At 52.6% G+C, this 15,621-nt stretch overlaps 54 non-coding genes and 14 pseudogenes across 54 annotated transcripts; all 68 read left to right on the top strand.

Annotated features, from left to right (window-relative positions):
* Positions 1–100: 100 nt before the first annotated feature.
* Positions 101–219, top strand: LOC131116191 (5S ribosomal RNA). Its single transcript, XR_009123449.1, has one exon. It is a non-coding gene; the product is annotated as a 5S ribosomal RNA (ribosomal RNA).
* Positions 220–331: 112 nt separating this feature from the next.
* LOC131112995 (5S ribosomal RNA) lies at positions 332–440 on the top strand (annotated as a pseudogene).
* A 112-nt stretch (positions 441–552) lies between these two features.
* LOC131116971 (5S ribosomal RNA) lies at positions 553–671 on the top strand. The gene has a single exon (XR_009124201.1). It is a non-coding gene; the product is annotated as a 5S ribosomal RNA (ribosomal RNA).
* Positions 672–783: 112 nt separating this feature from the next.
* LOC131115266 (5S ribosomal RNA) lies at positions 784–902 on the top strand. Its single transcript, XR_009122549.1, has one exon. It is a non-coding gene; the product is annotated as a 5S ribosomal RNA (ribosomal RNA).
* A 111-nt stretch (positions 903–1,013) lies between these two features.
* On the top strand, positions 1,014–1,132 carry LOC131114718 (5S ribosomal RNA). Its single transcript, XR_009122021.1, has one exon. It is a non-coding gene; the product is annotated as a 5S ribosomal RNA (ribosomal RNA).
* Positions 1,133–1,244: 112 nt separating this feature from the next.
* LOC131115478 (5S ribosomal RNA) lies at positions 1,245–1,363 on the top strand. The gene has a single exon (XR_009122755.1). It is a non-coding gene; the product is annotated as a 5S ribosomal RNA (ribosomal RNA).
* A 112-nt stretch (positions 1,364–1,475) lies between these two features.
* Positions 1,476–1,594, top strand: LOC131114719 (5S ribosomal RNA). The gene has a single exon (XR_009122022.1). It is a non-coding gene; the product is annotated as a 5S ribosomal RNA (ribosomal RNA).
* Positions 1,595–1,706: 112 nt separating this feature from the next.
* LOC131112772 (5S ribosomal RNA) lies at positions 1,707–1,815 on the top strand (annotated as a pseudogene).
* A 111-nt stretch (positions 1,816–1,926) lies between these two features.
* Positions 1,927–2,045, top strand: LOC131117103 (5S ribosomal RNA). Its single transcript, XR_009124331.1, has one exon. It is a non-coding gene; the product is annotated as a 5S ribosomal RNA (ribosomal RNA).
* A 112-nt stretch (positions 2,046–2,157) lies between these two features.
* Positions 2,158–2,276, top strand: LOC131117178 (5S ribosomal RNA). Its single transcript, XR_009124403.1, has one exon. It is a non-coding gene; the product is annotated as a 5S ribosomal RNA (ribosomal RNA).
* Positions 2,277–2,388: 112 nt separating this feature from the next.
* LOC131116192 (5S ribosomal RNA) lies at positions 2,389–2,507 on the top strand. Its single transcript, XR_009123450.1, has one exon. It is a non-coding gene; the product is annotated as a 5S ribosomal RNA (ribosomal RNA).
* Positions 2,508–2,619: 112 nt separating this feature from the next.
* On the top strand, positions 2,620–2,728 carry LOC131112996 (5S ribosomal RNA; annotated as a pseudogene).
* Positions 2,729–2,840: 112 nt separating this feature from the next.
* On the top strand, positions 2,841–2,959 carry LOC131116972 (5S ribosomal RNA). Its single transcript, XR_009124202.1, has one exon. It is a non-coding gene; the product is annotated as a 5S ribosomal RNA (ribosomal RNA).
* A 112-nt stretch (positions 2,960–3,071) lies between these two features.
* On the top strand, positions 3,072–3,190 carry LOC131115267 (5S ribosomal RNA). The gene has a single exon (XR_009122550.1). It is a non-coding gene; the product is annotated as a 5S ribosomal RNA (ribosomal RNA).
* A 111-nt stretch (positions 3,191–3,301) lies between these two features.
* On the top strand, positions 3,302–3,420 carry LOC131114720 (5S ribosomal RNA). Its single transcript, XR_009122024.1, has one exon. It is a non-coding gene; the product is annotated as a 5S ribosomal RNA (ribosomal RNA).
* Positions 3,421–3,532: 112 nt separating this feature from the next.
* LOC131115479 (5S ribosomal RNA) lies at positions 3,533–3,651 on the top strand. Its single transcript, XR_009122756.1, has one exon. It is a non-coding gene; the product is annotated as a 5S ribosomal RNA (ribosomal RNA).
* Positions 3,652–3,763: 112 nt separating this feature from the next.
* On the top strand, positions 3,764–3,882 carry LOC131115226 (5S ribosomal RNA). Its single transcript, XR_009122511.1, has one exon. It is a non-coding gene; the product is annotated as a 5S ribosomal RNA (ribosomal RNA).
* Positions 3,883–3,994: 112 nt separating this feature from the next.
* LOC131118542 (5S ribosomal RNA) lies at positions 3,995–4,113 on the top strand. Its single transcript, XR_009125708.1, has one exon. It is a non-coding gene; the product is annotated as a 5S ribosomal RNA (ribosomal RNA).
* A 112-nt stretch (positions 4,114–4,225) lies between these two features.
* On the top strand, positions 4,226–4,344 carry LOC131117179 (5S ribosomal RNA). Its single transcript, XR_009124404.1, has one exon. It is a non-coding gene; the product is annotated as a 5S ribosomal RNA (ribosomal RNA).
* Positions 4,345–4,456: 112 nt separating this feature from the next.
* LOC131116193 (5S ribosomal RNA) lies at positions 4,457–4,575 on the top strand. The gene has a single exon (XR_009123451.1). It is a non-coding gene; the product is annotated as a 5S ribosomal RNA (ribosomal RNA).
* A 112-nt stretch (positions 4,576–4,687) lies between these two features.
* Positions 4,688–4,796, top strand: LOC131112997 (5S ribosomal RNA; annotated as a pseudogene).
* A 112-nt stretch (positions 4,797–4,908) lies between these two features.
* Positions 4,909–5,027, top strand: LOC131116973 (5S ribosomal RNA). The gene has a single exon (XR_009124203.1). It is a non-coding gene; the product is annotated as a 5S ribosomal RNA (ribosomal RNA).
* Positions 5,028–5,139: 112 nt separating this feature from the next.
* On the top strand, positions 5,140–5,258 carry LOC131114721 (5S ribosomal RNA). Its single transcript, XR_009122025.1, has one exon. It is a non-coding gene; the product is annotated as a 5S ribosomal RNA (ribosomal RNA).
* A 112-nt stretch (positions 5,259–5,370) lies between these two features.
* Positions 5,371–5,479, top strand: LOC131112774 (5S ribosomal RNA; annotated as a pseudogene).
* Positions 5,480–5,591: 112 nt separating this feature from the next.
* On the top strand, positions 5,592–5,700 carry LOC131113569 (5S ribosomal RNA; annotated as a pseudogene).
* Positions 5,701–5,811: 111 nt separating this feature from the next.
* LOC131112005 (5S ribosomal RNA) lies at positions 5,812–5,930 on the top strand. Its single transcript, XR_009121347.1, has one exon. It is a non-coding gene; the product is annotated as a 5S ribosomal RNA (ribosomal RNA).
* A 112-nt stretch (positions 5,931–6,042) lies between these two features.
* On the top strand, positions 6,043–6,161 carry LOC131116674 (5S ribosomal RNA). The gene has a single exon (XR_009123914.1). It is a non-coding gene; the product is annotated as a 5S ribosomal RNA (ribosomal RNA).
* A 112-nt stretch (positions 6,162–6,273) lies between these two features.
* LOC131111838 (5S ribosomal RNA) lies at positions 6,274–6,382 on the top strand (annotated as a pseudogene).
* Positions 6,383–6,493: 111 nt separating this feature from the next.
* On the top strand, positions 6,494–6,612 carry LOC131116550 (5S ribosomal RNA). The gene has a single exon (XR_009123794.1). It is a non-coding gene; the product is annotated as a 5S ribosomal RNA (ribosomal RNA).
* A 112-nt stretch (positions 6,613–6,724) lies between these two features.
* Positions 6,725–6,843, top strand: LOC131116194 (5S ribosomal RNA). The gene has a single exon (XR_009123452.1). It is a non-coding gene; the product is annotated as a 5S ribosomal RNA (ribosomal RNA).
* A 112-nt stretch (positions 6,844–6,955) lies between these two features.
* On the top strand, positions 6,956–7,063 carry LOC131114053 (5S ribosomal RNA; annotated as a pseudogene).
* Positions 7,064–7,175: 112 nt separating this feature from the next.
* Positions 7,176–7,294, top strand: LOC131116974 (5S ribosomal RNA). The gene has a single exon (XR_009124204.1). It is a non-coding gene; the product is annotated as a 5S ribosomal RNA (ribosomal RNA).
* Positions 7,295–7,406: 112 nt separating this feature from the next.
* On the top strand, positions 7,407–7,525 carry LOC131118746 (5S ribosomal RNA). The gene has a single exon (XR_009125901.1). It is a non-coding gene; the product is annotated as a 5S ribosomal RNA (ribosomal RNA).
* A 112-nt stretch (positions 7,526–7,637) lies between these two features.
* LOC131115268 (5S ribosomal RNA) lies at positions 7,638–7,756 on the top strand. The gene has a single exon (XR_009122551.1). It is a non-coding gene; the product is annotated as a 5S ribosomal RNA (ribosomal RNA).
* A 111-nt stretch (positions 7,757–7,867) lies between these two features.
* LOC131114722 (5S ribosomal RNA) lies at positions 7,868–7,986 on the top strand. Its single transcript, XR_009122026.1, has one exon. It is a non-coding gene; the product is annotated as a 5S ribosomal RNA (ribosomal RNA).
* A 112-nt stretch (positions 7,987–8,098) lies between these two features.
* On the top strand, positions 8,099–8,217 carry LOC131115480 (5S ribosomal RNA). The gene has a single exon (XR_009122757.1). It is a non-coding gene; the product is annotated as a 5S ribosomal RNA (ribosomal RNA).
* Positions 8,218–8,329: 112 nt separating this feature from the next.
* LOC131114723 (5S ribosomal RNA) lies at positions 8,330–8,448 on the top strand. The gene has a single exon (XR_009122027.1). It is a non-coding gene; the product is annotated as a 5S ribosomal RNA (ribosomal RNA).
* A 112-nt stretch (positions 8,449–8,560) lies between these two features.
* LOC131112775 (5S ribosomal RNA) lies at positions 8,561–8,669 on the top strand (annotated as a pseudogene).
* A 111-nt stretch (positions 8,670–8,780) lies between these two features.
* Positions 8,781–8,899, top strand: LOC131112017 (5S ribosomal RNA). Its single transcript, XR_009121348.1, has one exon. It is a non-coding gene; the product is annotated as a 5S ribosomal RNA (ribosomal RNA).
* Positions 8,900–9,011: 112 nt separating this feature from the next.
* On the top strand, positions 9,012–9,130 carry LOC131117180 (5S ribosomal RNA). The gene has a single exon (XR_009124405.1). It is a non-coding gene; the product is annotated as a 5S ribosomal RNA (ribosomal RNA).
* Positions 9,131–9,242: 112 nt separating this feature from the next.
* On the top strand, positions 9,243–9,361 carry LOC131118512 (5S ribosomal RNA). The gene has a single exon (XR_009125693.1). It is a non-coding gene; the product is annotated as a 5S ribosomal RNA (ribosomal RNA).
* A 112-nt stretch (positions 9,362–9,473) lies between these two features.
* Positions 9,474–9,582, top strand: LOC131112999 (5S ribosomal RNA; annotated as a pseudogene).
* Positions 9,583–9,694: 112 nt separating this feature from the next.
* On the top strand, positions 9,695–9,813 carry LOC131116156 (5S ribosomal RNA). The gene has a single exon (XR_009123416.1). It is a non-coding gene; the product is annotated as a 5S ribosomal RNA (ribosomal RNA).
* A 112-nt stretch (positions 9,814–9,925) lies between these two features.
* On the top strand, positions 9,926–10,044 carry LOC131117060 (5S ribosomal RNA). Its single transcript, XR_009124290.1, has one exon. It is a non-coding gene; the product is annotated as a 5S ribosomal RNA (ribosomal RNA).
* A 111-nt stretch (positions 10,045–10,155) lies between these two features.
* Positions 10,156–10,274, top strand: LOC131115821 (5S ribosomal RNA). The gene has a single exon (XR_009123090.1). It is a non-coding gene; the product is annotated as a 5S ribosomal RNA (ribosomal RNA).
* Positions 10,275–10,386: 112 nt separating this feature from the next.
* On the top strand, positions 10,387–10,505 carry LOC131115977 (5S ribosomal RNA). Its single transcript, XR_009123243.1, has one exon. It is a non-coding gene; the product is annotated as a 5S ribosomal RNA (ribosomal RNA).
* Positions 10,506–10,616: 111 nt separating this feature from the next.
* On the top strand, positions 10,617–10,735 carry LOC131112028 (5S ribosomal RNA). The gene has a single exon (XR_009121349.1). It is a non-coding gene; the product is annotated as a 5S ribosomal RNA (ribosomal RNA).
* A 112-nt stretch (positions 10,736–10,847) lies between these two features.
* LOC131118216 (5S ribosomal RNA) lies at positions 10,848–10,966 on the top strand. Its single transcript, XR_009125382.1, has one exon. It is a non-coding gene; the product is annotated as a 5S ribosomal RNA (ribosomal RNA).
* A 112-nt stretch (positions 10,967–11,078) lies between these two features.
* LOC131111839 (5S ribosomal RNA) lies at positions 11,079–11,187 on the top strand (annotated as a pseudogene).
* Positions 11,188–11,299: 112 nt separating this feature from the next.
* Positions 11,300–11,418, top strand: LOC131116195 (5S ribosomal RNA). The gene has a single exon (XR_009123453.1). It is a non-coding gene; the product is annotated as a 5S ribosomal RNA (ribosomal RNA).
* Positions 11,419–11,530: 112 nt separating this feature from the next.
* On the top strand, positions 11,531–11,639 carry LOC131113000 (5S ribosomal RNA; annotated as a pseudogene).
* Positions 11,640–11,751: 112 nt separating this feature from the next.
* LOC131116975 (5S ribosomal RNA) lies at positions 11,752–11,870 on the top strand. Its single transcript, XR_009124205.1, has one exon. It is a non-coding gene; the product is annotated as a 5S ribosomal RNA (ribosomal RNA).
* Positions 11,871–11,982: 112 nt separating this feature from the next.
* Positions 11,983–12,101, top strand: LOC131115269 (5S ribosomal RNA). Its single transcript, XR_009122552.1, has one exon. It is a non-coding gene; the product is annotated as a 5S ribosomal RNA (ribosomal RNA).
* A 111-nt stretch (positions 12,102–12,212) lies between these two features.
* Positions 12,213–12,331, top strand: LOC131114724 (5S ribosomal RNA). Its single transcript, XR_009122028.1, has one exon. It is a non-coding gene; the product is annotated as a 5S ribosomal RNA (ribosomal RNA).
* Positions 12,332–12,443: 112 nt separating this feature from the next.
* Positions 12,444–12,562, top strand: LOC131115483 (5S ribosomal RNA). Its single transcript, XR_009122759.1, has one exon. It is a non-coding gene; the product is annotated as a 5S ribosomal RNA (ribosomal RNA).
* Positions 12,563–12,674: 112 nt separating this feature from the next.
* On the top strand, positions 12,675–12,793 carry LOC131114726 (5S ribosomal RNA). Its single transcript, XR_009122029.1, has one exon. It is a non-coding gene; the product is annotated as a 5S ribosomal RNA (ribosomal RNA).
* Positions 12,794–12,905: 112 nt separating this feature from the next.
* Positions 12,906–13,014, top strand: LOC131112776 (5S ribosomal RNA; annotated as a pseudogene).
* Positions 13,015–13,125: 111 nt separating this feature from the next.
* Positions 13,126–13,244, top strand: LOC131118156 (5S ribosomal RNA). The gene has a single exon (XR_009125324.1). It is a non-coding gene; the product is annotated as a 5S ribosomal RNA (ribosomal RNA).
* Positions 13,245–13,356: 112 nt separating this feature from the next.
* Positions 13,357–13,465, top strand: LOC131113001 (5S ribosomal RNA; annotated as a pseudogene).
* A 112-nt stretch (positions 13,466–13,577) lies between these two features.
* On the top strand, positions 13,578–13,696 carry LOC131116976 (5S ribosomal RNA). The gene has a single exon (XR_009124206.1). It is a non-coding gene; the product is annotated as a 5S ribosomal RNA (ribosomal RNA).
* A 112-nt stretch (positions 13,697–13,808) lies between these two features.
* LOC131115270 (5S ribosomal RNA) lies at positions 13,809–13,927 on the top strand. Its single transcript, XR_009122553.1, has one exon. It is a non-coding gene; the product is annotated as a 5S ribosomal RNA (ribosomal RNA).
* Positions 13,928–14,038: 111 nt separating this feature from the next.
* On the top strand, positions 14,039–14,157 carry LOC131114728 (5S ribosomal RNA). Its single transcript, XR_009122031.1, has one exon. It is a non-coding gene; the product is annotated as a 5S ribosomal RNA (ribosomal RNA).
* Positions 14,158–14,269: 112 nt separating this feature from the next.
* On the top strand, positions 14,270–14,388 carry LOC131115484 (5S ribosomal RNA). Its single transcript, XR_009122760.1, has one exon. It is a non-coding gene; the product is annotated as a 5S ribosomal RNA (ribosomal RNA).
* A 112-nt stretch (positions 14,389–14,500) lies between these two features.
* On the top strand, positions 14,501–14,619 carry LOC131114729 (5S ribosomal RNA). The gene has a single exon (XR_009122032.1). It is a non-coding gene; the product is annotated as a 5S ribosomal RNA (ribosomal RNA).
* A 111-nt stretch (positions 14,620–14,730) lies between these two features.
* LOC131112041 (5S ribosomal RNA) lies at positions 14,731–14,849 on the top strand. The gene has a single exon (XR_009121351.1). It is a non-coding gene; the product is annotated as a 5S ribosomal RNA (ribosomal RNA).
* A 112-nt stretch (positions 14,850–14,961) lies between these two features.
* LOC131114730 (5S ribosomal RNA) lies at positions 14,962–15,080 on the top strand. The gene has a single exon (XR_009122033.1). It is a non-coding gene; the product is annotated as a 5S ribosomal RNA (ribosomal RNA).
* Positions 15,081–15,192: 112 nt separating this feature from the next.
* Positions 15,193–15,311, top strand: LOC131115485 (5S ribosomal RNA). The gene has a single exon (XR_009122761.1). It is a non-coding gene; the product is annotated as a 5S ribosomal RNA (ribosomal RNA).
* A 112-nt stretch (positions 15,312–15,423) lies between these two features.
* Positions 15,424–15,542, top strand: LOC131116045 (5S ribosomal RNA). The gene has a single exon (XR_009123308.1). It is a non-coding gene; the product is annotated as a 5S ribosomal RNA (ribosomal RNA).
* The last annotated feature ends 79 nt before the right edge of the window (positions 15,543–15,621 follow it).

The following is a 15,621-nucleotide window of genomic DNA, read 5'->3' on the forward strand; positions in this document are numbered from 1 at the left end:
TGCTCTTGCCTGACAGCAGAGGGCGCTGTTTGACATGTTTTGCTGGAGTCTAGTTTGGCCTGCGTCACCTTCAAATAGGATCTTTTCAGTTGACCTGGCAGCTTACGGCCATACTACCCTGAAAACGCCCGATCTCGTCCGATCTCGGAAGCTAAGCAGGGGCGGGCCTGGTTAGTACTTGGATGGGAGACCGCCTGGGAATACCAGGTGCTGTACGCTTTTTATGGTTTCTGCTCTTGCCTGACAGCAGAGGGCGCTGTTTGACACTTTTTGCTGGAGTCTAGTTTGTCCTGCGTCGCCTTCAAATAGGATCTTTTCAGTTGCCTTGGCAGCTTTTGGCCATACTACCCTGAAAACGCCCGATCTCGGAAGCTAAGCAGGGGCGGGCCTGGTTAGTACTTGGATGGGAGACCGCCTGGGAATACCAGGTGCTGTAAGCTTTTTATGGTTTCTGCTCTTGCCTGACAGCAGAGGGCGCTGTTTGACATGTTTTGCTGGAGTCGAGTTTGGCCTGCGTCACCTTCAAATAGGATTTTTTCAGTTGACCTGGCAGCTTACGGCCATACTACCTTGAAAACGCCCGATCTCGTCCGATCTCGGAAGCTAAGCACGGGCGGGCCTGGTTAGTACTTGAATGGGAGACCGCCTGGGAATACCAGGTGCTGTAAGCTTTTTATGGTTTCTGCTCTTGCCTGACAGCAGAGGGCGCTGTTTGACACTTTTTGCTGGAGTCTAGTTTGGCCTGCGTCTTCTTCAAATAGGATCTTTTCAGTTGACCTGGCAGCTTATGGCCATACTACCCTGAAAACGCCCGATCTCGTCCGATCTCGGAAGCTAAGCAGGGGTGGGCCTGGTTAGTACTTGGATGGGAGACCGCCTGGGAATACCAGGTGCTGTAAGCTTTTTATGGTTTCTGCTCTAGCCTGACAGCAGAGGGCGCTGTTTGACACTTTTTGCTGGATCTAGTTTGGCCTGCGTCGCCTTCAAATAAGATCTTTTCAGTTGTCCTGGCAGCTTACGGCCATACTACCCTGAAAACGCCCGATCTCGTCCGATCTCGGAAGCTAAGCAGGGGCGGGCCTGGTTAGTACTTGGATGGGAGACCGCCTGGGAATACCAGGTGCTGTAAGCTTTTTATGGTTTCTGCTCTTGCCTGACAGCAGAGGGCGCTGTTTGACACTTTTTGCTGGAGTCTAGTTTGGCCTGCGTCGCCTTCAAATAGGATCTTTTCAGTTGTCCTGGCAGCTTACGGCCATACTACCCTGAAAACGCCCGATCTCTTCCGATCTCGGAAGCTAAGCAGGGGCGGGCCTGGTTAGTACTTGGATGGGAGACCGCCTGGGAATACCAGGTGCTGTAAGCTTTTTATGGTTTCTGCTCTTGCCTGACAGCAGAGGGCGCTGTTTGACACTTTTTGCTGGAGTCTAGTTTGGCCTGCGTCGCCTTCAAATAGGATCTTTTCAGTTGATGTGGCAGCTTACGGCCATACTACCCTGAAAACGCCCGATCTCGTCCGATCTCGGAAGCTAAGCAGGGGCGGGCCTGGTTAGTACTTGGATGGGAGACCGCCTGGGAATACCAGGTGCTGTAAGCTTTTTATGGTTTCTGCTCTTGCCTGACAGCAGAGGGCGCTGTTTGACACTTTTTGCTGGAGTCTAGTTTGGCCTGCGTCGCGTTCAAATAGGATCTTTACAGTTGCCCTGGCAGCTTACGGCCACACTACCCTGAAAACGCCTGATCTCGGAAGCTAAGCAGGGGAGGGCCTGGTTAGTACTTGGATGGGAGACCGCCTGGGAATACCAGGTGCTGTAAGCTTTTTATGGTTTCTGCTCTAGCCTGACAGCAGAGGGCGCTGTTTGACACTTTTTGCTGGATCTAGTTTGGCCTGCGTCGCCTTCAAATAAGATCTTTTCAGTTGTCCTGGCAGCTTACGGCCATACCACCCTGAAAACGCCTGATCTCGTCCGATCTCGGAAGCTAAGCAGGGGCGGGCCTGGTTAGTACTTGGATGGGAGACCGCCTGGGACTACCAGGTGCTGTAAGCTTTTCATGGTTTCTGCTCTTGCCTGACAGCAGAGGGCGCTGTTTGACACTTTTTGCTGGAGTCTAGTTTGGCCTGCGTCTTCTTCAAATAGGATCTTTTCAGTTGCCCTGGCAGCTTACGGCCATACTACCCTGAAAACGCCCGATCTCGTCCGATCTCGGAAGCTAAGCAGGGGCGGGACTGGTTAGTACTTGGATGGGAGACCGCCTGGGAATACCAGGTGCTGTAAGCTTTTCATGGTTTCTGCTCTTGCCTGACAGCAGAGGGCGCTGTTTGACATGTTTTGCTGGAGTCTAGTTTGGCCTGCGTCACCTTCAAATAGGATCTTTTCAGTTGACCTGGCAGCTTACGGCCATACTACCCTGAAAACGCCCGATCTCGTCCGATCTCGGAAGCTAAGCAGGGGCGGGCCTGGTTAGTACTTGGATGGGAGACCGCCTGGGAATACCAGGTGCTGTACGCTTTTTATGGTTTCTGCTCTTGCCTGACAGCAGAGGGCGCTGTTTGACACTTTTTGCTGGAGTCTAGTTTGTCCTGCGTCGCCTTCAAATAGGATCTTTTCAGTTGCCTTGGCAGCTTTTGGCCATACTACCCTGAAAACGCCCGATCTCGGAAGCTAAGCAGGGGCGGGCCTGGTTAGTACTTGGATGGGAGACCGCCTGGGAATACCAGGTGCTGTAAGCTTTTTATGGTTTCTGCTCTTGCCTGACAGCAGAGGGCGCTGTTTGACATGTTTTGCTGGAGTCGAGTTTGGCCTGCGTCACCTTCAAATAGGATTTTTTCAGTTGACCTGGCAGCTTACGGCCATACTACCTTGAAAACGCCCGATCTCGTCCGATCTCGGAAGCTAAGCACGGGCGGGCCTGGTTAGTACTTGAATGGGAGACCGCCTGGGAATACCAGGTGCTGTAAGCTTTTTATGGTTTCTGCTCTTGCCTGACAGCAGAGGGCGCTGTTTGACACTTTTTGCTGGAGTCTAGTTTGGCCTGCGTCTTCTTCAAATAGGATCTTTTCAGTTGACCTGGCAGCTTATGGCCATACTACCCTGAAAACGCCCGATCTCGTCCGATCTCGGAAGCTAAGCAGGGGTGGGCCTGGTTAGTACTTGGATGGGAGACCGCCTGGGAATACCAGGTGCTGTAAGCTTTTTATGGTTTCTGCTCTAGCCTGACAGCAGAGGGCGCTGTTTGACACTTTTTGCTGGATCTAGTTTGGCCTGCGTCGCCTTCAAATAAGATCTTTTCAGTTGTCCTGGCAGCTTACGGCCATACTACCCTGAAAACGCCCGATCTCGTCCGATCTCGGAAGCTAAGCAGGGGCGGGCCTGGTTAGTACTTGGATGGGAGACCGCCTGGGAATACCAGGTGCTGTAAGCTTTTTATGGTTTCTGCTCTTGCCTGACAGCAGAGGGCGCTGTTTGACACTTTTTGCTGGAGTCTAGTTTGGCCTGCGTCGCCTTCAAATAGGATCTTTTCAGTTGTCCTGGCAGCTTACGGCCATACTACCCTGAAAACGCCCGATCTCTTCCGATCTCGGAAGCTAAGCAGGGGCGGGCCTGGTTAGTACTTGGATGGGAGACCGCCTGGGAATACCAGGTGCTGTAAGCTTTTTATGGTTTCTGCTCTTGCCTGACAGCAGAGGGCGCTGTTTGACACTTTTTGCTGGAGTCTAGTTTGGCCTGCGTCGCCTTCAAATAGGATCTTTTCAGTTGATGTGGCAGCTTACGGCCATACTACCCTGAAAACGCCCGATCTCGTCCGATCTCGGAAGCTAAGCAGGGGCGGGCCTGGTTAGTACTTGGATGGGAGACCCCCTGGGAATACCAGGTGCTGTAAGCTTTTTATGGTTTCTGCTCTTGCCTGACAGCAGAGGGCGCTGTTTGACACTTTTTGCTGGAGTCTAGTTTGGCCTGCGTCGCGTTCAAATAGGATCTTTACAGTTGCCCTGGCAGCTTACGGCCACACTACCCTGAAAACGCCTGATCTCGTCCGATCTCGGAAGCTAAGCAGGGGCGGGCCTGGTTAGTACTTGGATGGGAGACCGCCTGGGACTACCAGGTGCTGTAAGCTTTTCATGGTTTCTGCTCTTGCCTGACAGCAGAGGGCGCTGTTTGACACTTTTTGCTGGAGTCTAGTTTGGCCTGCGTCTTCTTCAAATAGGATCTTTTCAGTTGCCCTGGCAGCTTACGGCCATACTACCCTGAAAACGCCCGATCTCGTCCGATCTCGGAAGCTAAGCAGGGGCGGGACTGGTTAGTACTTGGATGGGAGACCGCCTGGGAATACCAGGTGCTGTAAGCTTTTCATGGTTTCTGCTCTTGCCTGACAGCAGAGGGCGCTGTTTGACATGTTTTGCTGGAGTCTAGTTTGGCCTGCGTCACCTTCAAATAGGATCTTTTCAGTTGACCTGGCAGCTTACGGCCATACTACCCTGAAAACGCCCGATCTCGTCCGATCTCGGAAGCTAAGCAGGGGCGGGCCTGGTTAGTACTTGGATGGGAGACCGCCTGGGAATACCAGGTGCTGTACGCTTTTTATGGTTTCTGCTCTTGCCTGACAGCAGAGGGCGCTGTTTGACACTTTTTGCTGGAGTCTAGTTTGTCCTGCGTCGCCTTCAAATAGGATCTTTTCAGTTGCCTTGGCAGCTTTTGGCCATACTACCCTGAAAACGCCCGATCTCGGAAGCTAAGCAGGGGCGGGCCTGGTTAGTACTTGGATGGGAGACCGCCTGGGAATACCAGGTGCTGTAAGCTTTTTATGGTTTCTGCTCTTGCCTGACAGCAGAGGGCGCTGTTTGACATGTTTTGCTGGAGTCGAGTTTGGCCTGCGTCACCTTCAAATAGGATTTTTTCAGTTGACCTGGCAGCTTACGGCCATACTACCTTGAAAACGCCCGATCTCGTCCGATCTCGGAAGCTAAGCACGGGCGGGCCTGGTTAGTACTTGAATGGGAGACCGCCTGGGAATACCAGGTGCTGTAAGCTTTTTATGGTTTCTGCTCTTGCCTGACAGCAGAGGGCGCTGTTTGACACTTTTTGCTGGAGTCTAGTTTGGCCTGCGTCGCCTTCAAATAGGATCTTTTCAGTTGATGTGGCAGCTTACGGCCATACTACCCTGAAAACGCCCGATCTCGTCCGATCTCGGAAGCTAAGCAGGGGCGGGCCTGGTTAGTACTTGGATGGGAGACCGCCTGGGAATACCAGGTGCTGTAAGCTTTTTATGGTTTCTGCTCTTGCCTGACAGCAGAGGGCGCTGTTTGACACTTTTTGCTGGAGTCTAGTTTGGCCTGCGTCGCCTTCAAATAGGATCTTTACAGTTGCCCAGGCAGCTTACGGCCACACTACCCTGAAAACGCCTGATCTCGGAAGCTAAGCAGGGGAGGGCCTGGTTAGTACTTGGATGGGAGACCGCCTGGGAATACCAGGTGCTGTAAGCTTTTTATGGTTTCTGCTCTAGCCTGACAGCAGAGGGCGCTGTTTGACATGTTTTGCTGGAGTCTAGTTTGTCCTGCGTCGCCTTCAAATAGGATCTTTTCAGTTGCCTTGGCAGCTTTTGGCCATACTACCCTGAAAACGCCTGATCTCGGAAGCTAAGCAGGGGAGGGCCTGGTTAGTACTTGGATGGGAGACCGCCTGGGAATACCAGGTGCTGTAAGCTTTTTATGGTTTTTGCTCTAGCCTGACAGCAGAGGGCGCTGTTTGACACTTTTTGCTGGATCTAGTTTGGCCTGCGTCGCCTTCAAATAAGATCTTTTCAGTTGTCCTGGCAGCTTACGGCCATACCACCCTGAAAACGCCTGATCTCGTCCGATCTCGGAAGCTAAGCAGGGGCGGGCCTGGTTAGTACTTGGATGGGAGACCGCCTGGGAATACCAGGTGCTGTAAGCTTTTTATGGTTTCTGCTCTTGCCTGACAGCAGAGGGCGCTGTTTGACACCTTTTGCTGGAGTCTAGTTTGGCCTGCGTCGCCTTCAAATAGGATCTTTTCAGTTGATGTGGCAGCTTACGGCCATACTACCCTGAAAACGCCCGATCTCGTCCGATCTCGGAAGCTAAGCAGGGGCGAGCCTGGTTAGTACTTGGATGGGAGACCGCCTGGGAATACCAGGTGCTGTAAGCTTTTCATGGTTTCTGCTCTTGCCTGACAGCAGAGGGCGCTGTTTGACATGTTTTGCTGGAGTCTAGTTTGGCCTGCGTCACCTTCAAATAGGATCTTTTCAGTTGACCTGGCAGCTTACGGCCATACTACCCTGAAAACGCCCGATCTCGGAAGCTAAGCAGGGGCGGGCCTGGTTAGTACTTGGATGGGAGACCGCCTGGGAATACCAGGTGCTGTAAGCTTTTTATGGTTTCTGCTCTAGCCTGACAGCAGAGGGCGCTGTTTGACACTTTTTGCTGGATCTAGTTTGGCCTGCGTCGCCTTCAAATAAGATCTTTTCAGTTGTCCTGGCAGCTTACGGCCATACTACCCTGAAAACGCCCGATCTCGTCCGATCTCGGAAGCTAAGCAGGGGTGGGCCTGGTTAGTACTTGGATGGGAGACCGCCTGGCAATACCAGGTGCTGTAAGCCTTTTATGGTTTCTGCTCTTGCCTGACAGCAGAGGGCGCTGTTTGACACTTTTTGCTGGAGTCTAGTTTGGCCTGCGTCGCCTTCAAATAGGATCTTTTCATTTGCCCTGGCAGCTTACGGCCATACTACCCTGAAAACGCCCGATCTCGTCCGATCTCGGAAGCTAAGCAGGGGCGGGCCTGGTTAGTACTTGGATGGGAGACCGCCTGGGAATACCAGGTGCTGTACGCTTTTTATGGTTTCTGCTCTTGCCTGACAGCAGAGGGCGCTGTTTGACACTTTTTGCTGGAGTCTAGTTTGTCCTGCGTCGCCTTCAAATAGGATCTTTTCAGTTGCCTTGGCAGCTTTTGGCCATACTACCCTGAAAACGCCCGATCTCGGAAGCTAAGCAGGGGCGGGCCTGGTTATACTTGGATGGGAGACCGCCTGGGAATACCAGGTGCTGTAAGCTTTTTATGGTTTCTGCTCTTGCCTGACAGCAGAGGGCGCTGTTTGACATGTTTTGCTGGAGTCTAGTTTGGCCTGCGTCACCTTCAAATAGGATTTTTTCAGTTGACCTGGCAGCTTACGGCCATACTACCTTGAAAACGCCCGATCTCGTCCGATCTCGGAAGCTAAGCACGGGCGGGCCTGGTTAGTACTTGAATGGGAGACCGCCTGGGAATACCAGGTGCTGTAAGCTTTTTATGGTTTCTGCTCTTGCCTAACAGCAGAGGGCGCTGTTTGACACTTTTTGCTGGAGTCTAGTTTGGCCTGCGTCGCCTTCAAATAGGATCTTTTCAGTTGCCCTGGCAGCTTACGGCCATACTACCCTGAAAACGCCCGGTCTTGTCCGATCTCGGAAGCTAAGCAGCGGCGGGCCTGGTTAGTACTTGGATGGGAGACCGCCTGGGAATACCAGGTGCTGTAAGCTTTTTATGGTTTCTGCTCTTGCCTGACAGCAGAGGGCGCTGTTTGACACTTTTTGCTGGAGTCTAGTTTGGCCTGCGTCTTCTTCAAATAGGATCTTTTCAGTTGACCTGGCAGCTTATGGCCATACTACCCTGAAAACGCCCGATCTCGTCCGATCTCGGAAGCTAAGCAGGGGTGGGCCTGGTTAGTACTTGGATGGGAGACCGCCTGGGAATACCAGGTGCTGTAAGCTTTTTATGGTTTCTGCTCTAGCCTGACAGCAGAGGGCGCTGTTTGACACTTTTTGCTGGATCTAGTTTGGCCTGCGTCGCCTTCAAATAAGATCTTTTCAGTTGTCCTGGCAGCTTACGGCCATACTACCCTGAAAACGCCCGATCTCGTCCGATCTCGGAAGCTAAGCAGGGGCGGGCCTGGTTAGTACTTGGATGGGAGACCGCCTGGGAATACCAGGTGCTGTAAGCTTTTTATGGTTTCTGCTCTTGCCTGACAGCAGAGGGCGCTGTTTGACACTTTTTGCTGGAGTCTAGTTTGGCCTGCGTCGCCTTCAAATAGGATCTTTTCAGTTGTCCTGGCAGCTTACGGCCATACTACCCTGAAAACGCCCGATCTCTTCCGATCTCGGAAGCTAAGCAGGGGCGGGCCTGGTTAGTACTTGGATGGGAGACCGCCTGGGAATACCAGGTGCTGTAAGCTTTTTATGGTTTCTGCTCTTGCCTGACAGCAGAGGGCGCTGTTTGACACTTTTTGCTGGAGTCTAGTTTGGCCTGCGTCGCCTTCAAATAGGATCTTTTCAGTTGATGTGGCAGCTTACGGCCATACTACCCTGAAAACGCCCGATCTCGTCCGATCTCGGAAGCTAAGCAGGGGCGGGCCTGGTTAGTACTTGGATGGGAGACCGCCTGGGAATACCAGGTGCTGTAAGCTTTTTATGGTTTCTGCTCTTGCCTGACAGCAGAGGGCGCTGTTTGACACTTTTTGCTGGAGTCTAGTTTGGCCTGCGTCGCCTTCAAATAGGATCTTTACAGTTGCCCTGGCAGCTTACGGCCACACTACCCTGAAAACGCCTGATCTCGGAAGCTAAGCAGGGGAGGGCCTGGTTAGTACTTGGATGGGAGACCGCCTGGGAATACCAGGTGCTGTAAGCTTTTTATGGTTTCTGCTCTAGCCTGACAGCAGAGGGCGCTGTTTGACACTTTTTGCTGGATCTAGTTTGGCCTGCGTCGCCTTCAAATAAGATCTTTTCAGTTGTCCTGGCAGCTTACGGCCATACCACCCTGAAAACGCCTGATCTCGTCCGATCTCGGAAGCTAAGCAGGGGCGGGCCTGGTTAGTACTTGGATGGGAGACCGCCTGGGAATACCAGGTGCTGTAAGCTTTTCATGGTTTCTGCTCTTGCCTGACAGCAGAGGGCGCTGTTTGACACTTTTTGCTGGAGTCTAGTTTGGCCTGCGTCTTCTTCAAATAGGATCTTTTCAGTTGCCCTGGCAGCTTACGGCCATACTACCCTGAAAACGCCCGATCTCGTCCGATCTCGGAAGCTAAGCAGGGGCGGGACTGGTTAGTACTTGGATGGGAGACCGCCTGGGAATACCAGGTGCTGTAAGCTTTTCATGGTTTCTGCTCTTGCCTGACAGCAGAGGGCGCTGTTTGACATGTTTTGCTGGAGTCTAGTTTGGCCTGCGTCACCTTCAAATAGGATCTTTTCAGTTGACCTGGCAGCTTACGGCCATACTACCCTGAAAACGCCCCATCTCGTCCGATCTCGGAAGCTAAGCAGGGGCGGGCCTGGTTAGTACTTGGATGGGAGACCGCCTGGGAATACCAGGTGCTGTACGCTTTTTATGGTTTCTGCTCTTGCCTGACAGCAGAGGGCGCTGTTTGACACTTTTTGCTGGAGTCTAGTTTGTCCTGCGTCGCCTTCAAATAGGATCTTTTCAGTTGCCTTGGCAGCTTTTGGCCATACTACCCTGAAAACGCCCGATCTCGGAAGCTAAGCAGGGGCGGGCCTGGTTAGTACTTGGATGGGAGACCGCCTGGGAATACCAGGTGCTGTAAGCTTTTTATGGTTTCTGCTCTTGCCTGACAGCAGAGGGCGCTGTTTGCCACTTTTTTCTGGAGTCTAGTTTGGCCTGCATCGCCTTCAAATAGGACATTTTCAGTTGCCCTGGCAGCTTACGGCCATACTACCCTGAAAAAGCCCGATCTCGTCCGATCTCGGAAGCTAAGCAGGGACGGGCCTGGTTAGTACTTGGATGGGAGACCGCCTGGGAATACCAGGTGCTGTAAGCTTTTTATGGTTTCTGCTCTTGCCTGACAGCAGAGGGCGCTGTTCGACACTTTTTGCTGGAGTCTAGTTTGGCCTGCGTCTTCTTCAAATAGGATCTTTTCAGTTGACCTGGCAGCTTATGGCCATACTACACTGAAAACGCCCGATCTCGTCCGATCTCGGAAGCTAAGCAGGGGCGGGCCTGGTTAGTACTTGGATGGGAGACCGCCTGGGAATACCAGGTGCTGTAAGCTTTTTATGGTTTCTGCTCTAGCCTGACAGCAGAGGGCGCTGTTTGACACTTTCTGCTGGATCTAGTTTGGCCTGCGTCGCCTTCAAATAAGATCTTTTCAGTTGTCCTGGCAGCTTACGGCCACACCACCCTGAAAACGCCTGATCTCGTCCGATCTCGGAAGCTAAGCAGGGGCGGGCCTGGTTAGTACTTGGATGGGAGACCGCCTGGGAATACCAGGTGCTGTAAGCTTTTTTTGGTTTCTGCTCTTGCCTGACAGCAGAGGGCGCTGTTTGACACTTTTTGCTGGAATCTAGTTTGGCCTGCGTCGCCTTCAAATAGGATCTTTTCAGTTGATGTGGCAGCTTACGGCCATATTACCCTGAAAACGCCCGATCTCGTCCGATCTCGGAAGCTAAGCAGGGGCGGGCCTGGTTAGTACTTGGATGGGAGACCGCCTGGGAATACCAGGTGCTGTAAGCTTTTTATGGTTTCTGCTCTAGCCTGACAGCAGAGGGCGCTGTTTGACACTTTTTGCTGGATCTAGTTTGGCCTGCGTCGCCTTCAAATAAGATCTTTTCAGTTGTCCTGGCAGCTTACGGCCATACCACCCTGAAAACGCCTGATCTCGTCCGATCTCGGAAGCTAAGCAGGGGCGGGCCTGGTTAGTACTTGGATGGGAGACCGCCTGGGAATACCAGGTGCTGTAAGCTTTTTATGGTTTCTGCTCTTGCCTGACAGCAGAGGGCGCTGTTTGACACTTTTTGCTGGAGTCTAGTTTGGCCTGCGTCGCCTTCAAATAGGATCTTTTCAGTCGCCCTTGCAGCTTACGGCCATACTACCCTGAAAACGCCCGATCTCGTCCGATCTCGGAAGCTAAGCAGGGGCGGTCCTGGTTAGTACTTGGATGGGAGACCGCCTGGGATTACCAGGTGCTGTAAGCTTTTTATGGTTTCTGCTCTTGCCTGACAGCAGAGGGCGCTGTTTGACACTTTTTGCTGGAGTCTAGTTTGGCCTGCGTCTTCTTCAAATAGGATCTTTTCAGTTGTCCTGGCAGCTTACGGCCATACTACCCTGAAAACGCCCGATCTCGGAAGCTAAGCAGGGGCGGGCCTGGTTAGTACTTGGATGGGAGACCGCCTGGGAATACCAGGTGCTGTAAGCTTTTCATGGTTTCTGCTCTTGCCTGACAGCAGAGGGCGCTGTTTGACATGTTTTGCTGGAGTCTAGTTTGGCCTGCGTCACCTTCAAATAGGATCTTTTCAGTTGACCTGGCAGCTTACGGCCATACTACCCTGAAAACGCCCGATCTCGTCCGATCTCGGAAGCTAAGCAGGGGCGGGCCTGGTTAGTACTTGGATGGGAGACCGCCTGGGAATACCAGGTGCTGTACGCTTTTTATGGTTTCTGCTCTTGCCTGACAGCAGAGGGCGCTGTTTGACACTTTTTGCTGGAGTCTAGTTTGTCCTGCGTCGCCTTCAAATAGGATCTTTTCAGTTGCCTTGGCAGCTTTTGGCCATACTACCCTGAAAACGCCCGATCTCGGAAGCTAAGCAGGGGCGGGCCTGGTTAGTACTTGGATGGGAGACCGCCTGGGAATACCAGGTGCTGTAAGCTTTTTATGGTTTCTGCTCTTGCCTGACAGCAGAGGGCGCTGTTTGACATGTTTTGCTGGAGTCGAGTTTGGCCTGCGTCACCTTCAAATAGGATTTTTTCAGTTGACCTGGCAGCTTACGGCCATACTACCTTGAAAACGCCCGATCTCGTCCGATCTCGGAAGCTAAGCACGGGCGGGCCTGGTTAGTACTTGAATGGGAGACCGCCTGGGAATACCAGGTGCTGTAAGCTTTTTATGGTTTCTGCTCTTGCCTGACAGCAGAGGGCGCTGTTTGACACTTTTTGCTGGAGTCTAGTTTGGCCTGCGTCTTCTTCAAATAGGATCTTTTCAGTTGACCTGGCAGCTTATGGCCATACTACCCTGAAAACGCCCGATCTCGTCCGATCTCGGAAGCTAAGCAGGGGTGGGCCTGGTTAGTACTTGGATGGGAGACCGCCTGGGAATACCAGGTGCTGTAAGCTTTTTATGGTTTCTGCTCTAGCCTGACAGCAGAGGGCGCTGTTTGACACTTTTTGCTGGATCTAGTTTGGCCTGCGTCGCCTTCAAATAAGATCTTTTCAGTTGTCCTGGCAGCTTACGGCCATACTACCCTGAAAACGCCCGATCTCGTCCGATCTCGGAAGCTAAGCAGGGGCGGGCCTGGTTAGTACTTGGATGGGAGACCGCCTGGGAATACCAGGTGCTGTAAGCTTTTTATGGTTTCTGCTCTTGCCTGACAGCAGAGGGCGCTGTTTGACACTTTTTGCTGGAGTCTAGTTTGGCCTGCGTCGCCTTCAAATAGGATCTTTTCAGTTGTCCTGGCAGCTTACGGCCATACTACCCTGAAAACGCCCGATCTCTTCCGATCTCGGAAGCTAAGCAGGGGCGGGCCTGGTTAGTACTTGGATGGGAGACCGCCTGGGAATACCAGGTGCTGTAAGCTTTTTATGGTTTCTGCTCTTGCCTGACAGCAGAGGGCGCTGTTTGACACTTTTTGCTGGAGTCTAGTTTGGCCTGCGTCGCCTTCAAATAGGATCTTTTCAGTTGATGTGGCAGCTTACGGCCATACTACCCTGAAAACGCCCGATCTCGTCCGATCTCGGAAGCTAAGCAGGGGCGGGCCTGGTTAGTACTTGGATGGGAGACCGCCTGGGAATACCAGGTGCTGTAAGCTTTTTATGGTTTCTGCTCTTGCCTGACAGCAGAGGGCGCTGTTTGACACTTTTTGCTGGAGTCTAGTTTGGCCTGCGTCGCGTTCAAATAGGATCTTTACAGTTGCCCTGGCAGCTTACGGCCACACTACCCTGAAAACGCCTGATCTCGGAAGCTAAGCAGGGGAGGGCCTGGTTAGTACTTGGATGGGAGACCGCCTGGGAATACCAGGTGCTGTAAGCTTTTTATGGTTTCTGCTCTAGCCTGACAGCAGAGGGCGCTGTTTGACACTTTTTGCTGGATCTAGTTTGGCCTGCGTCGCCTTCAAATAAGATCTTTTCAGTTGTCCTGGCAGCTTACGGCCATACCACCCTGAAAACGCCTGATCTCGTCCGATCTCGGAAGCTAAGCAGGGGCGGGCCTGGTTAGTACTTGGATGGGAGACCGCCTGGGACTACCAGGTGCTGTACGCTTTTTATGGTTTCTGCTCTTGCCTGACAGCAGAGGGCGCTGTTTGACACTTTTTGCTGGAGTCTAGTTTGTCCTGCGTCGCCTTCAAATAGGATCTTTTCAGTTGCCTTGGCAGCTTTTGGCCATACTACCCTGAAAACGCCCGATCTCGGAAGCTAAGCAGGGGCGGGCCTGGTTAGTACTTGGATGGGAGACCGCCTGGGAATACCAGGTGCTGTAAGCTTTTTATGGTTTCTGCTCTTGCCTGACAGCAGAGGGCGCTGTTTGACATGTTTTGCTGGAGTCGAGTTTGGCCTGCGTCACCTTCAAATAGGATTTTTTCAGTTGACCTGGCAGCTTACGGCCATACTACCTTGAAAACGCCCGATCTCGTCCGATCTCGGAAGCTAAGCACGGGCGGGCCTGGTTAGTACTTGAATGGGAGACCGCCTGGGAATACCAGGTGCTGTAAGCTTTTTATGGTTTCTGCTCTTGCCTGACAGCAGAGGGCGCTGTTTGACACTTTTTGCTGGAGTCTAGTTTGGCCTGCGTCTTCTTCAAATAGGATCTTTTCAGTTGACCTGGCAGCTTATGGCCATACTACCCTGAAAACGCCCGATCTCGTCCGATCTCGGAAGCTAAGCAGGGGTGGGCCTGGTTAGTACTTGGATGGGAGACCGCCTGGGAATACCAGGTGCTGTAAGCTTTTTATGGTTTCTGCTCTAGCCTGACAGCAGAGGGCGCTGTTTGACACTTTTTGCTGGATCTAGTTTGGCCTGCGTCGCCTTCAAATAAGATCTTTTCAGTTGTCCTGGCAGCTTACGGCCATACTACCCTGAAAACGCCCGATCTCGTCCGATCTCGGAAGCTAAGCAGGGGCGGGCCTGGTTAGTACTTGGATGGGAGACCGCCTGGGAATACCAGGTGCTGTAAGCTTTTTATGGTTTCTGCTCTTGCCTGACAGCAGAGGGCGCTGTTTGACACTTTTTGCTGGAGTCTAGTTTGGCCTGCGTCGCCTTCAAATAGGATCTTTTCAGTTGTCCTGGCAGCTTACGGCCATACTACCCTGAAAACGCCCGATCTCTTCCGATCTCGGAAGCTAAGCAGGGGCGGGCCTGGTTAGTACTTGGATGGGAGACCGCCTGGGAATACCAGGTGCTGTAAGCTTTTTATGGTTTCTGCTCTTGCCTGACAGCAGAGGGCGCTGTTTGACACTTTTTGCTGGAGTCTAGTTTGGCCTGCGTCGCCTTCAAATAGGATCTTTTCAGTTGATGTGGCAGCTTACGGCCATACTACCCTGAAAACGCCCGATCTCGTCCGATCTCGGAAGCTAAGCAGGGGCGGGCCTGGTTAGTACTTGGATGGGAGACCGCCTGGGAATACCAGGTGCTGTAAGCTTTTTATGGTTTTTGCTCTAGCCTGACAGCAGAGGGCGCTGTTTGACACTTTTTGCTGGATCTAGTTTGGCCTGCGTCGCCTTCAAATAAGATCTTTTCAGTTGTCCTGGCAGCTTACGGCCATACCACCCTGAAAACGCCTGATCTCGTCCGATCTCGGAAGCTAAGCAGGGGCGGGCCTGGTTAGTACTTGGATGGGAGACCGCCTGGGAATACCAGGTGCTGTAAGCTTTTTATGGTTTCTGCTCTTGCCTGACAGCAGAGGGCGCTGTTTGACACTTTTTGCTGGAGTCTAGTTTGGCCTGCGTCTTCTTCAAATAGGATCTTTTCAGTTGACCTGGCAGCTTACGGCCATACTACCCTGAAAACGCCCGATCTCGTCCGATCTCGGAAGCTAAGCAGGGGCGGGCCTGGTTAGTACTTGGATGGGAGACCGCCTGGGAATACCAGGTGCTGTAAGCTTTTTATGGTTTCTGCTCTTGCCTGACAGCAGAGGGCGCTGTTTGACACTTTTTGCTGGAGTCTAGTTTGGCCTGCGTCGCCTTCAAATAGGATCTTTTCAGTTGTCCTGGCAGCTTACGGCCATACTACCCTGAAAACGCCCGATCTCTTCCGATCTCGGAAGCTAAGCAGGGGCGGGCCTGGTTAGTACTTGGATGGGAGACCGCCTGGGAATACCAGGTGCTGTAAGCTTTTTATGGTTTCTGCTCTTGCCTGACAGCAGAGGGCGCTGTTTGACACTTTTTGCTGGAGTCTAGTTTGGCCTGCGTCGCCTTCAAATAGGATCTTTTCAGTTGATGTGGCAGCTTACGGCCATATTGCCCTGAAAACGCCCGATCTCGTCCGATCTCGGAAGCTAAGCAGGGGCGGGCCTGGTTAGTACTTGGATGGGAGACCGCCTGGGAATACCAGGTGCTGTAAGCTTTTTATGGTTTCTGCTCTTGCCTGACAGCAGAGGGCGCTGTTTGACACTTTTTGCTGGAGTCTAGTTTGGCCTGCGTCG

Source organism: Doryrhamphus excisus, unplaced genomic scaffold, assembly GCF_030265055.1.
Source record: "Doryrhamphus excisus isolate RoL2022-K1 unplaced genomic scaffold, RoL_Dexc_1.0 HiC_scaffold_25, whole genome shotgun sequence".
Lineage (NCBI taxonomy): Eukaryota > Metazoa > Chordata > Actinopteri > Syngnathiformes > Syngnathidae > Doryrhamphus > Doryrhamphus excisus.